Raw genomic sequence first — 16,025 nt, forward strand, 5'->3', positions numbered from 1 at the left:
AGTTACTGTAGCAGGCCCTCTGTGAATTCATAGCAGGACCACCAATCAGCTCCTATCTTCACAGTAACTCGCAGAGACGGCTCAAGGAGCTTCTTTCATTTAACCCTTCACATTCAAACAGAAACTGAACAGGCAGATTCTACGGATTTATTTCTTTGGAAATGTTATTTTAAATACAATTAAATCAAGTTATTTTGGTAAAACTAATGAAAAATATAACTAAAGAAATATTTTAAAAAAAATGTTTTTCTTTTTATGTTTTCAAATATTATTTTTTAGAATATCTTGGGCTCTCAGAGAGGGCCTAGAGGGCCTGATGGTTCACCACTGATGGCAGCTTTTCTTTCTTCTTTACTTTCTTACTTAACTCTGAAAATGTATTTTCTTTTGTTTAGCATTCTTCTGTTTCTTACCTGATTTCTGCATTGTTTTGTCTCCAACTTCTTAAGGGTCTGTCTGGGCATTTTCTCCCTTACTGAGGAGGTTTACAACTTCAACTTTTAATTGTGTTAAATCAAATAACCAAAGAAATTACTACGCAAAACATGATTTTCCATGCTGTTTTTAACCTTTGACCTTTGTAGAGCGCTACCATTAGCTATGTCTGTAGCCCTGTGTGTTTTAACACACTTCTCCAGGGTTCCTGTCATATCAGCATGTTTGTACTAACAGTGCACTACTGTGAGTGATGCTTCCTGTATGTTATATGCCTGTGAGAGCACGAAGTTGGGCCTTTCAAGCAGTGCAGGTTCAAACCAGCCATAAAGGAAGGTCAGGGCAGGGGTCAGTGCTCTTGACCTCTGACGGTTTAGTGTTTCAGATGTACGTGACAAAGTGGTTTCCTGACAGTGGCAGGTTGTGTTTTGCAGAGCTACTTCAATATTTTACACAGATACTCAGAAAGTAATTGATTAATAATAACACTTAAAAGAAGCGGCTACATTATATATACAAAAACATGAATACAGGAGTTCTACCCAGATTGACTATGTTCAGGGGGAAACAAGCATACAGTACACATATAAATAATAAAGCTGTGTTCTGCTTATCAAGTTCAGGTACTAACAATGACACTAGTCCTTTTTGGAATCATTCAGTGGATTCCCTTTTTCACAATAATGGTGATGCAACCTCACGTAGGGATGGCCTTTGTTTGAACTGGAATGAGAGTTATGAACGGTGCACACAGAGTGCTGAACACGCCACAGCTGACAACCTGTTTGCTAATAAGCTCTGCAGGTGATTCTGGGTCATCAGCTGTTGTTTCCAAACCTGCAGCCCTGAGGGAAGACCGTTGTGTCTATAACATGAACAGAGACAGACAGGAAGTGCTTGCTATTGTCGGCAATACCATGTGACATTGTTTTGACATCACTTGTGATTGCAGTATCAGTTAGACAGGTGATAACTAAGCTGTAACAAATCCATGTGTTTTGGTGATATTTTATATTGTTTAATTTATTAGATATTCAGATATAAGGAAACTCAGAACCAAAAACAGAATATAGCTTTAAGCAAATGTTTTCTAAACACCCAGTCACCTAAAGGGGTTAATCCTGATTTTATTTAAAGGGAGATTATATGGCCTACCTATCCATTTAAGTATATCGCCTGTAAGCTTTGAGAATCAGACACCAGTAACAGCTTAGCATGTACAGCTGTGTTGAGTGTGGCAGCATAATGTAATTTAGAAACATAAAAAGAAAAGCCCACCTAAAAAACAAACAATGTCAGTTTAAGTGTACACTTTTTTACCTCGCATAACGGTTATTTTAATTTGTATAATTGTGTGACTTTGATGTTTAAAAGGACTAGTAAACGTTAACCATGTCACAAAACATCTGAACTATCCCTTTAATGATCATGAGGTGAAAATCCTTCTACTGAAACTCTATTGATTGCAGCTTTCCGTTGTACAGATAAACAACATGTAGGCTTTCCAGAACCAACTTAAAAGCAACAACATGATTGGGGCTATTATGTGGTTTCCTCATGACCTATAAGTATATGGTTTAGATTGTAATCTCCCATTTAGTTATGAATAAGTATCCCACTATGATTTGCTTCCTTATTTCCCCTCAACATCCCGTACATGTGTATCTGCAGTCGTGCTCTGTTTGATCTGCGGATAACAGTCCAGCATCACATCAGCATTTTCTTTTCTTCTCTACTGCTGCACTTTTGCTCGCCAAGAATATCCCAGCATATAACGATCCAATGCAGGGGATAAATAAGTGGCTGCTGTATTTGAGCGGTGGGGCTCATAGTTCATGAATAGATTTGAATAGAATAGACTAAATATGCTTGTGAAGTGGACATCTTTCTGTATATTTGTAATTCTTGAACGCCTGAACTGGCCTCATTAGGCGTGTCTGCTGAATGTTGCTGATGCATACATCCTGTCTGTGTTTCATGCTCAGATATGGAGGGATCATATGTCACTCTGCCTGTATCTGTAGAAGCAGTATTAAGTTGCTCTCAGATGCTTCAGCTGCTATTTGAGCTGAAGAAATTGGTGCATGGCCATGTTTCAGATTCCTCACCTGTTTCTGTCCAGCCAGGGGTAGTAGTCACTCCAGATGGGAAAACTATAACCACGTACACTGCATGCAGAGACATAGAAACACCAAAGAGCTTGCCCCGCCCTAATTCAATTGAAATCAATATGTTTATAATTACAACACATTTCCATTGTTCTTATCAGGTCTACTGAATGTTTTAGTGTCCTTCTGCTTGTTTTGGCTTTACAGCCGAAACGTTATTCTTATGATTCAGTCTTATAAATCCCATCAACAATATTTTCGGACACGACATCTCAACGTCAATGCTTTTTTACCTTCCTGTCCAGCCGACTCAATTTTTTCCGTGCCCCTAAATACATTTATTAGCTGTATCAAATAACAACAAAGACTAAGAATATTTGTCATGCTTATGCTCTGTTTATGTAGATGAGTCAGATCAGATCATGCTTGTCATGGCATTCCAGAGCCATTTTCAGGAACTTGATGTGTCATGTGTTCAAAAATCAACTCTCCCTGTTCTTAAACTTTGGATAACCTGCACATTACATAATTGGAGTTGTGCCAACATTCTTTAACGCCACCCAATTAAACTCCTTATTCAAGAGTAATACAAATGCTCGCTTGAACTTTATCACATTAACTTTGTCATTACCTACTCGCATATTCTTGTGAATGCCCAATCTGTACTGCTTATATGCATTGGGCAAGAAAGTTTTAGATTACCAGCTCCACATTGTATTTTTCCGCCAAGTGTGCAAGCAGGAAGTCGTTTTCAGCAAAACAGTTCCAGTGTTTCCCCTAGGATGGAGTCATAGCAGCTGTGCTAAGGCACGTGGGCTCAGCATAATGTGAGCGCGGAGCGCGTGGAATCTTTTAGTGTGTGCACGTGCGAAGTGCGCCCCGCCAATATTTTTCTATGTGTCTGCCAGCACAAGAAAGGCTCTTGAGGCTTAGTACCAGGACCGGTTCTAGACAATTTGCTGCCCTAGGCAAGATTTTATATATAAAGAATAAATAAAAAATCTCTACAAAAGACAAATACACTACAAAAACAGAAACTTATTGACATAGGTAATAGACGTCAACATGGCTTCAAATGTATTCAGTATTGTATGAACATGTTTGAATTGGGGGGTGGACGTCACATCCTCTAGGGGGGTCCGGGGGTATGCCCCCCCGGGAAGATTTTGTTGAACATTTTAAAGTAAAATGCTTCTATCTGGTGCACTTTGAGCACACAATTACTAGAGACTAGATCTAGGGGGTACAACTCTAAAACACCCATATGAAAAAGATCGGTTTACATTTTAATAATTAAATAAGTATGTGAACATAACCAATAACCTACCATAGCCAATAACAAATAAATGTAACTTTTTTTTTTTGTATTGTTCATTCATATCTTATTTTACCCAGTTAACATTTATTTATTCATGCATATTTTTATATCTCTCCAACTTTAAACAATATTTTTGGTTTACTGTCCTATAGTATACATTGGAATGATTTCAAACCTGTTTTTATTTATCATAATAATTATAAAGGAGTGGCTTGGAAATATGTGTTTGTGGTCAAAACGTTTGAGACCCACTGAGATAACTTAGACTAAAGTGAACTATCTAAACACTCAGAGAGTCCTTTAACCTCACTGAGCCTCTCAGTCTGACAGGAGAGCTCTCCTCCTCCAAAATCGGCCCTGCCAGTACATACAGTGGCAATGTCTCAAGATTTTGCAAAAATACACCTTTATTGAACATACAGTAACACAAATACTACAAATCCACATAACATATTTTTTCAACAAAAAATGAAAAAGGGTCGCCACTTATTATTATTTTAATAAAAAAAAAAAAAAAAAAAAAAAAATAAAAAAAATATTATATTTTTTGGGTACCTGGCTGGCGCCCCCTAGCAGCGGCGCGCATATTTCAGCAGCGGCGCTGCGCCGCCACTATTTGTATATAGGGGAAACACTGAGTTCTGATAAATGTAGTGTACACCATCTGCTGGGAACCAAACAGCAGACAAAGTTACCGCTAACATTTAGCAGCTAAAGTGCTACATTGCTTTGATTACGACCTACAGTAACCGAGAGTGGATATTTGATCCAAATGTATCTTTGGCACATACATATCTGTTGCATGTTGCTAACAGGTTTGTCTTATCAACTTAAGACAAGTAATATGTTGGTATTAAGTACATTTACTCTCTACTGCTTCTGCTGCCATAAAGTGGCCCAAAAAACAGCTGATGACCCAGAATCCCCTGCAGGGCTTTTTAGCATCAGGCTGTCAGCTGTTGCATGTTCTGCGCTCAAAATGTGCATTTCTTAACTTAAGGGGTGTGTATTTTCCTGTATTACAGGTTTTAGTAGGAAAACCTTTCCTAATACACACCCCTTAATAAATGAACATTTTAGAAAAAGCGTAGAACTAACAAACCAAGATCGATAAGATAGAGCTATAAAGACATGTAGGTAATGCAGTAAACAGTTTGAGTAAACAAACCCCTAAAATAACAAACACCACAGTGACTACACTGAGGTGCTGTTTACTCGGGAACGAAACGGGTTGTATTCGCTACTTTTCTCTTTCGTATAGCCCGTTCGTTCACACGAGGCCATAACGGAACCGCGGCAATGGACCCCTCAAACGATAACGGGTCCCAAGGTGGATAGATCTGCGGACGGAACACTCTGGGGGGCCAAACGGCTCCGTGTGTACGTCCTATTCGATCATTTTCCTGATAACGATGAAGCCATTGCCCCGCCTCTCCCGTTCACTGCTGTAGCATGGTCAGTAGCTACTGTCAGTAGCTACTACTACTGCTACAGATGTTAGTGCAAAATCTACAGCTCCTCTACCACAACCATCAGCAACAAGTGGACATGGAGAACTACATTAACTACATGTTGCTAAATCCACCGCGGAGAATAAACAGAAGGGCAACCAGGCAACCATGGCAACCATGCTCGGGGGTCTTCTTCGCTGCTTTTGGTGTATTTTGTGGCGGAAGTACAGCGCCACTTACAGGCCCGGCATATGTATACAGCGTCTCCAGCGGGTCGAGCGGTCTCGTGTGAAGGGACACGTTTATTGAGCCGTATCCGTGTGAACGGAAGACTTTTTTGATATCGAATTCGGTTCGTTTGCGTTTCGTTTGCGTTCCCGCGTAAATGGGGCCTGAGCCTTGATACTTGATCTGAGGTCTTGAATGTTGGTGCATTATGGGTCAATGCAGGATTGGGATAGCTTGCTTTGGACCTTTTTTTTCACCACTAACCTCAGATTTATTCAGCGATTGTATAAAAGCAAATAAATTATTTCAGAAATAAACAAGATGGAAAAAAAGTGACCAGTGCCAGAAACATGGATTACAACAAGCCCAATATACATCTAGGCACTCAGTCTTTGTTTGTCATATTCTGTTGTAGGTGTATAATTCAGTCTGTAAGAACTGATTGTGTGCTCTGTGTTGGCTCTGTATTCCTCAGTAATAGTAATGATAGTAGTGAGTGTAATCCTGTTACAGTTGTCAGTCATGCTGGTTTAAAAAATCTGGCCACAATCTTAGCGGAGCGTCCTCCTAATTTAGCTGATGTGATTACATAATCTCATTAACCCCAGGTTTCCTGTAATTCAGAAGGGCGACTGCCTCTGTAAACTGACACATCCTCTCTAATCATACACTCCCTCCTTTAATCCTCCTCTCGTGGGACATGATTACACTCACCATGCTTTGTTTGGTTAGGGCAAGGGGAATCGGCTCAGGAATTGAAACCAGGTGACTCTTAAACCACTTGAAAGATAGGCTTTAAAACACAGCTGCTTCTGGGCTTGCAGCTGTCCCTGCAGGGGCCAGCAGGTGTCGCTGTTAGTGAAGCTACTGCAGGCTGATGGCAGAGTTGGTGGGAGCCTTAATGAGATTGCATTCACAGAGTTAAGTACTATGAAGATCAATGCTACTTCAGAAGCCATTTCCATCTGCTTTATTTGTCTTTCTTTAATTTTGCCCAGAAGGGTTTTGCGGTCTTCTCATTAATCTGCATCTTATACCGTTAAAAGCATTTCCAAAAGGTTTTGTTGGCACTGTTCAATCCATTAACAACTACAGTAACGCACAGTGTTTGTGTCAACACCACTCCCATTTTAAAGTGCTTTCTTTTTTTATACTAGCAGTTATATTTTTGGAACAGTAACTATTTCACTTTAAGAGAACTGCATTTTTGCTAAATTTGCCTCTTTCTCTTGTGTTTTTTCTTCTAGGTAAGTGGCTGTTCCTGCCTTTAAAACTGTTTGTGGGTTTGAGTTGTGGCTCCCTGGGGCCATTGGGTCCTGCAGGTGGCACAGAAAGGGTGAGGTCTTTCTATGTGCTAAACATTTTTAAATGTTACCTGTTTTTGTAGCCTTTAGATTTAGCAAACGTTGTCTCTTAGAAGAGAGTTTGATCAAATCTCTTTCTCTGTAACAGTGTCTCAATACGATTATCCAAATGTCTACAATAGTAACCAGCTTTGTATGTGGATATGAATGCAGCTTTTCATTTGACTTAATAATGATAGTGACTGGTGGCCTGTGCTGTGTTTGTTGGTGGCATGAGATGCTGCAGGATGTTGGTCATTATGTCTGACATGCTCTTTGCTCTGATGCCAAGGGAATCAACTGTAGCCTATCTGATGTGCAGATCAAGGCGATGTCTCTGTCTCTCTTTCTGTATCTCAAATGAAATCTTGAGCCCTTTGGTGAGAGGATTGAATCACGTGTTTTTACAGACTGTCTGCTTTTTGTGTGATATAAGGGCGGAAACTAATTATTATTTCATCTAATTCACCCCGTTTGTTTAGTAAATGATTATCCCAATTTACAGAGCTATTCAGCTTACTTTCATTGTCGGACCAACACTCCAAAAAGTATTATTTAGTTCACGATTAAAGTCAATAAAAAGTAGATTTTGTTGTTGTTGTCACTTGACAAATCAGTCTAATAAATGTTTCAGCGATACGATCGACTTGTTGGTTGATTTGGGTGCCTCCGAAGTCTGATCAGATTTTAGATTGATTTAGAAGTCACGTTTAATTAGCATACATTTCTTTAAGCCCGCGTCACACTGTCCCAAAATTGACACCAGATGTACACACGATAAAGAAAATGTTCAAATGCGGCTCTGATCGTAACAACATCGGGTCATTTGTGAGGGCATCTTAAGCCATCGTATGACCGCCGGTGGAGTTTTTCAGGCTCCGGCAGCATCTTCGTGAGCGGTGGCAAAATCTTTGGCATGCCAAAAAATTGCCGAAACACCATGCGAAGGTTTTTCGTGTTGAATTTGTGTGTCCATTTTGCCCTTCGTAAGGCACTCGTGAGGGCATCTTGTCAAATCGTGTCATCTTCGTCTTTACTTCGTGTGATCATCGGTGCCATCGGGCATTTTTCGCTTCACGAAGACAATACGAAGGAAACAAGAAGCTGCCCGATTGTCTTAGGAAGGCAACATGACTACGTGAAGCCCTAGCAATGCCGTCGTGTAGCCATCGTATTATAGTACGACTACGATGACATCGAGATGGGACCACGGTGTGCAATGTTTCCTTGCAGATCGCTTCTCTGGTTGTTTTATTGCACAACAAAATCATAAACATATTATGTAAATAACCCAATTTGTGTTCTGTGAAACTCAGTTTATTTTTACAATTACAAGTCTTAAATGTCATTTAGGTTAACTTTCTGTTTTATTTAGATGCTTTTATTTTGAAGGCGAGTTTACGCTGTTGACAGGAAGTTGTTGTTGCTATGGAAACAACATGACTGAGAAAACTTAATATCTTCTACATATAAAGACGGAGAAAGTAAAGAACAAAGTCTGAAAATATCAGTGACAATTTTTATTATATACTAGCTCAAGTTTCCAAAATGTAAAGTCCCATAGTACTTTAAAGTGGACCTATCATGCTATATTTGAATAATATAGTGTAGGACCATACCTATATAAGGCATATTTATACTTTTTTTTTTTCAAAATACCAAACGGATCATGCATTTTAGCCATGCCTCATTTTGCTCAATTTGACATTTTTTAGATCTGTTTTAGCAAGGGCTGATTCAGTGAGAACAGCACCATCTACTGGCCTGGCATATGTACTACAGCGTCTCCAGCGCTTTCGAACGGCAATGGCCGTGGCTGTCTCCTCCTGATTGGTGGAGTTGGCCCAATAGCCGTAGCGCCACTGTCCTGACGTCAGGACAGTGTTCAAATCTGGATCAGTTTTTATCAGATCCGTTGCAGCCCCTTTTTTAGAGATTTGGGTATGGAGGAAAATAGAGAGGGTTGTGTTTTCTGACACTTGGTGAGTTCCCTGGAACACCGGGGACACATATTCATGTATAAAAGACGTACAAAAGTGCATTTTGCATGATAGGTCCCCTTTAACATAATTGTTTTTGTTACTTTCGTTGCAGTTGTATGTCTTAAATGTAACGTAAATGTTGCCTTCGTGTGTGGTTCGGGCGCCATCGTGGGGCCTTCTGTAGGCATCGTACTTGCTTCGGCTGTTGCTTCTGCTGTTGTTTGGCCGTTGACCAAGTTCGGGGCTATCTTCGTGCGAAATTCACAATTCCATATTCGTGTGTCCATCTGGTGTCAATTTCGGGACAGTGTGACGCGGGCTTTACTGACAGATGTTAGGACCTGGACACTTATTTAAAGGTTTCTATTGTCGAGTACACTGCAATCTCTCTCTGTTTGGACACTCATCACTGAATATCATCTTATTTCAAATGATTTTATAGAAGAGACTTGTTTTGAAACAACATTTTGAACCACGCCTTGTTGGTTTTTATAAAAATGTTGAATAAACTGATTTATTGATTCACAGACACTTTTTCTTTGCAGCAAAGCCTGCATGAAGTACCTTACATTTCCTACCACGATATGCATTCTATTTTTTGCAATCCAAAGTGAGTTATATTCAAACACCCCTCCTACTGAAATTCTCAGTAATTGTACGTTATAAAGCCGTCGTCCTTGTGCCATTTCCAGAACTGTCCTGGCAATGAGATGAAGTTTTAAAAGCTGCAGAGGCAGTTTGTTTTCCAGCTCTCACCGCAGGCACAACGGCCAACAACAGCCAGCAAGGTGCCCTTGCATATAAAAAAGGCTGCTTTTTCTCTAATACCTCTTCTTTGACACTCTACTATCACGCATTTTTGTCATGGTGGTGTAAAATCTGGGAGTGATCTAGAAGGGGACAGAAGAGGGGAGGGGAAGCAGTGAAAGGGTTTATTCTAAAGTAGCCCCTTTCACACTGTCAGGGTACGGTTTATGAGGATTTATAGGACTCCATTAATGTCCCCCCCCCCCACATATCATGCTGACACAGTAACCTCACAGTCCCCGCTTGAACAAAGAGGATTTTAGCTACGGGAGTGTTACTTTGCCAAAGTGCCTTTTAAGTTTTAAGTTTTAAGTTTTAAGTTTTAAGTTTTGTTGTTGCCTATCTGGCATGCAGAGACACCACTGTTGCCCCACAGTGGATTTACTACCCATTACCCTAAAATCCCTCGAGTCGTATCCTCTTAATGGCGGCAGTTGTACACAAAGTTTCTTCTTCATCTGGTAGTTTATTAGCGCCTAAGACAGTGTTCAAGGTCTGAGTGTAAGGAGATTTAATGAGTTGTGAAGATTGTTGACTGAGGCCTGCAAGCCTCCATGGAGAAAAACGAACGTTTGACTGTCTTATCTGCACCCACAACACCCTGGTTTGTGTTTCAATTAGGCTTTCAGTACCATTCTGCATCACTGAGAACATTTCTTAAATATTATTTTTGTTTTTTAGGGAACAGTGCCATTTCTAACAGCCCTCATCTGCAGGAGTATCCCTAAATGACAGCCACAACAAGAACATGTTATTATGTTGCATTGTTGGAGAAGCCTGTGACATAAGATTTTCAACTACATAATTACTCTGTAGCTATGTCAGATTGACAATAAAGAACCTTGAACCTTGAACATACCAACATAAACTTTATTTTTGAAGCTTAGAGCTTATCTCCTTTGGCAGCTTGCTAGAAATATTAAATTGCTGCAAAAGGTTTGGTGTAGTACTCTCGTCTATCAACTAGAGCTTAAAAGAACACTCAGTACTCTGCTTAGATTCACAGCAGTTTCAATACATTCCACCAGTGACCCAGGGCCACAAGAGAATGTCAAAAAGTCAAAATGTTCATAGAAAAAATGTGAACAACACTGCTGTCTAATTGACTTCTTCTTGAGATCGGTATGCACAGTATGTATTGTAAGAAGTCCTTGCCTGCAGCAGAGCTTCTGGGTAATGTTGAAGAAGTGGTGCAAATAGCTGTGTAGTGTAGAAACTGTGAGTTTCAGACATACAAAATAGTGTAGATACTCAAATTATAAGTATTCCTTTTAATAATTCAACTTCTCATCCTTGTGTTTTTTTATTTTGGGATTATATGTATTTCATAACCTTGAAGGGAATATGTGTCCTCTTCAAAATAATATCAAAACCAGTCTGCGCTCACCTCATCCTGCACCCACACTGCCAGTCTTTTGATGTTTTTATCGTCTGCAACTTTTGGATGGTCACTAATGGTTGCCTGGTGATGAATCACTGAACAGCTTTCACTTCCAGGAAGAGTGTGCCTATTTTTGGGTTGCCAGTAGCGATGCTATCTCCTCTGACTACTGTTCTGGACTCGTGTATTTACTCATATTTCTGTAATGTGTCATTCTTCCATGGTTACAGGCATTTCTGGCCGACCACACCCTATCATGGGTTTTTTGATGACTCACTGCAGTGGCCAGTCTGACACACGCACGCACGCACGCACGCACGCACGCACGCACGCACGCACGCACGCACGCACGCACGCACGCACACACACGGAAACTCTCACATTTCCTCTCTTCTGTTGCCATGGCCTGGTTCCTCTTAATCACACAGTTCTCTTATGATTTGATTTGGCAAACTGGCATCTCTTGCAAAGTGCAGCCTTCAATTAGCTGCTTTCTAAGTCATTTTTAACTGTGTGATCTTTTTTTTTCACAAGTATTTTTATTGGGCCATCAATCTTAAGCATACAAACTGTTGACATAAGATCACCCGATTTTACATTTTTTTACAACAAATATGGCATAGTAACCATCCCCCCACCCCCCTACAAAACAAAACCGAAAAGTGTCACAATACGATATGAAAGAGGAGCAAGAATAAGTAAATAAAAAATACAAGAGGATATCATAAAAGCACAGAAATACAAAGAAACACTGTGTTGCACAATGCACATTGGGCTGCATGACCATTCACACGCCAAAGGAGACAATCACTTAACCGTCCAGTCTCAAAATAGTAGCTACGGCGTACTTTAATGAGTAATAGGATTATCTAATCCCCTAAAGAAGGAATAGAATTAACAAAAGAGAGAATAGGATCCCAGGTTTTGCTAAATTTATCAGAGCATCCCCTTATACTGTACTTAATCTTCTCTAAGTATAAGAAAGACATTAAGTCTTTCAACCACGACTGAGAAGATGGAGGTTTCTGGTCCTTCCACTGCAGTAAAATACGTCTGCGGGCTATAAGTGAAGCAAAAGCAATAACATTGTTCTCCTTGTTAGTGAAACTAGAGAACTCCTCAGGGACACCAAAAATAGAAATTGAAGGGCTAGGAACCACCGGCTTATTGAAGGCCTTCGAGAGTGTATCATAAAAAGAGGACCAGAATGAACCCAGCTTTGGACAGGAGAAAAACATGTGTGTGTGGTTGGCCGGAGAGACACATCTCACTTGTGTCAAACAGTTTGCTAAGTCTAACTTTGGTCAGGTGTGATCTGTGTAGGACCTTAAACTGTATCAAACTGTGTGATCTTTTAGAGAAAGTGAGTCCTGTCACCTTTGCACCGAGCAGCATTTCCTCTATCCACAGTGCAGCTGCTTCATGCCTCCCTGGGACGCCTCAGGGGTTCAGCCACTTTGATGCTGTGAGCATCCATTAACTGCTCACACTGACAGCCATTTTACCTCAATCGCAATGTAGACAGCTCATGTTCCAATGCTTTTATACTGAAAATCACATATAGCCTCATGAGAGGTTTGTGCAATACTAACTGAAACCCTTTTGCTCCTTCCAACATTCTGTTGAGGATTTCATTTTGTATGGAGTTTGTTTTATAAAATGCCCCAAAATAATCATTTCACCAGCATTGCAAAGAGGTAGACTAAGAGTAGAACATACATTTCCATTAAAATCAACATATCAGGATGGTCATTTTTATGGAACTGTTGCCATTCTGTGTGTGCAGCATGCTAGCTTCTTCGGATTGCTGTTCTTAGTGGTACTTTCATTACAAATCAGTAAATGTGTATGTTACTTTTTTGCCTAATTTTTGTCTAAAACTGTTAGCTAGCTAACTATGTTACATTTCCTCTAACTCCTAATGTAAGTTATAGCCAGGGGTGCACACAACTTTCTCAGTGAGGTACTCAGATGAGTACCTGGAGTCAATGTTTGGTACTCCAACTTCTGGCGATTGTCAACGGGGGGGGGGGGCGATGGAGTACAGCGCTTCACGATTGTCAACGGGGAGGGGGTGTCAGTGGAGTACAGCGCTTCACGATTGTCAACGGGGAGGGGGTGTCAGTGGAGTACAGCGCTTCGCGAATGTCAACGGGGGGGGGGGGGGGTGGTCGTTGTGATCAGCTGTTTTAGCGCAGGGCTGCTGTACAGACCGACGTTGACAGCAGCCCTGTCTGTGCACACGGAGACCGACTCTGTCGTCCGGTGATCTAAGTACAAATGCGCTTTGTGACACAAGTGACGGTACGCATTTCAGATTGTTGCCGCCCATGCGTACCTGCGTACCAGTTATGTGCACCCCTGGTTATAGCCTATCTTTTCTAAATATATATTTCCATAGGCATATTGTTAGTGTATAAGCTATCAAGTCCTAATCATTGCCATCCTAACTGTCTCGTAATGGCACTACTTTTTGAATGACCCATATCGAAAGTAAAGTTTTTCTTATAAGCATTTTAACCAATTCATATAAAAGTCCATGATTAAGTACTCTCACAAACTAGCTTCTCATCAGAGATCTTATCCTAGTGAGTGTAACACTCTTAACTGCCCCTCTTTCATGTCTTGTCACCATAACAATTAACAACCACCTTTTCTTTTAAAATGAACACCGAAAACATGTCCACACTTGTCAGTCAGTTATGTTTTTAATTCCAATAGCAAACACCTTGCACCACGACCACCTGTCATCTTGCAGTCTTTCAGCTACTTCTTTTGCCTTTTGCAACTTGTCAGAAACAGAACAGCATGCTGCTGGTGAATCAGATTCAGTATCTTGCTCCCTTACAGACAAGGCTGGTTTGTGACTGTCCTAGATGGGATAAAGTCACTGTGCACATCTGACTGGGACCTACCGCTGTCCTGTGGTTTTCTAGGGACACAACTGCTTCTGTCTAACAAGGCTTCTTTGTGTGTTGCGAGGATAAGTAGAAAGAGCAAGACCTTAAACGCGCAAACATAAGCCTACAATACTGGTTTCTGATAGTTTTGAGTCTCTAAACGCCAGGAACAGTTTTGCAAGGAATATCAGCAGATGATCAGTTTGCCCTGGGCAGAATAACGTTTTTGTTTTACTTCCAGCGAACATGAGGCAGGCACATGTCAGATCCAACCCCAGAACAGAGAGAACATAAGAGACAGATGTATTGGCTTTTGTTTCACTGTAGACAGTTGATCGATCAGCTTATTGGATGCATACTAGATTGTGATTGTTGCAGAATAGTTTGTTTAACCAGATGAGCTTGTACTTTGTTTAAGCAATACTGCTACCACCACTTTTCCCACTGCTCCATTTCATAATGTCAAATGCAGAATTGCGTTTAACGACTTGGAAGACAACCATATAGCTTGAATTACTCGCTATAAAGTCTGTACTGGAATGCAGGTAGCATTTCATCTTCCAAAAGAGTTGAATTGGTTTGTTTTGAAAGCAGCCACTGTCACCTTGAGTTTTCTTCATTCTCCTGTCGCCTGCCACTCCCACCATGGCAAAGAGCTTTAATTGTGGCATAAAGAGGGACACAATAAACCAGCTTCTTTATATGTATCCCGGTAAAGGTTACTATGCATGCTGGGTTTCTTCATGGGTTGCACATATGGCCCTGGGGCAGCTGATCACAATTACAAGAATGTTTTTTTTTCATCCGGTCTAAATTTGAGGAAGTTTCCAAAAAGTATAGAGGTTTTGAAAGAGCATATAGAAGATGTATAAAAGTCCTCTATTGTAAATGTAGTTTTATAGCTTGGTCCCGGTATATGACAATGCCATAATTGTCCTGTATTTTAAGATCACGCGAGAATGGCTAGCACCATCAAAACCGTGTGGCCAAATCTCTACCGGTGGACACAATTATACTATTGCAAGGTATTACATTGTCATGTCGCCCATCCCTAACACAGCATATTAATTCCCATTTGGTTAGTTGAAACATTTTTAAACCGTGTATATATATATATATATATAACATATACATTTCTTATCGTGTTATAGCCTTTGCTTTGTTGTCTTTGGTGTTTTAAAAAAAGGCTTTATTGTAGAGCAGAAGCTGTAAGAGGTTTGACGCAGGTACAGACAGTTTCATTTCTCTGAGATGTGTAACCAAGCAAAAGTCTGTTGTTGCCGTGGTTTTGTTTGTTTTAAAGCCAAAGCACAGGTGATGAAGAGCACATGGAGATAAAGTCTCTGCCTCATAACCATCACAATACAGGCTGCACATTTTTAAAGGTATCACAAAAAAAAGTTTGCACGGTGAGAGATCTGTTTTCTTCTCCCCTAATGTGCCCTGACATTTATCACACTTTTAACCATGCCAGCAGAGTCAGTCATGATTATGATTTGTGATTCCTTCTTCCAGATAGCTTCACTTATTGCTTCAGTTTATCATTCCTTGCTATTAAAATACCATGGAACTGGCAGCACATCATTGCCGAGTAAGATCTGCCGTGGAGCCTCGTCTGGAGCAAAGATTATTTGCAGTGTTCGTGGTAACGTTGCCATGTCCCATAAGGGTGTGGTTATCTCTATCTGCAGAGCTCACAGTGTGCTTAAAACTTATTTGTACATTGTTTTAAGTGGCGTAGACACAGAGCCCCTATTCAACTGTAAGAATGATTGACCAATGCTGTTCAAGCCAGACCTGCTGTCCTTGCTCAGCTTATTGCCTCTCCTGCATTCTGTTGCTCACAGGCGCTTGTTGTGAAATATTGCTTCAAGTAGAGAGCAAGGAATCTGTTTCGCATTCATTTTCCTTGACAAACAGGGTGACAAACAAAGGTGCTTTTCATTAAGAGGATTATAAAAAATGTGCAAGGGGCTAATTATTAGAACGGCTTGAAACTTTCCAAACTTTCGGAACTTTACAGTGCATATAACAGATGTTCTACCAGATTTGCAGAAGTTCTCATTTTCCTC

At 40.5% G+C, this 16,025-nt stretch overlaps 1 protein-coding gene across 4 annotated transcripts in view; it reads left to right on the plus strand.

Annotated features, from left to right (window-relative positions):
• The window catches only part of pleca (plectin a), a 116,127-nt gene that overhangs the window by 39,363 nt on the left and 60,739 nt on the right, over positions 1-16,025 (plus strand). The window lies entirely within an intron of this gene.

Source organism: Trematomus bernacchii, unplaced genomic scaffold (genome assembly GCF_902827165.1).
Source record: "Trematomus bernacchii unplaced genomic scaffold, fTreBer1.1, whole genome shotgun sequence".
Lineage (NCBI taxonomy): Eukaryota > Metazoa > Chordata > Actinopteri > Perciformes > Nototheniidae > Trematomus > Trematomus bernacchii.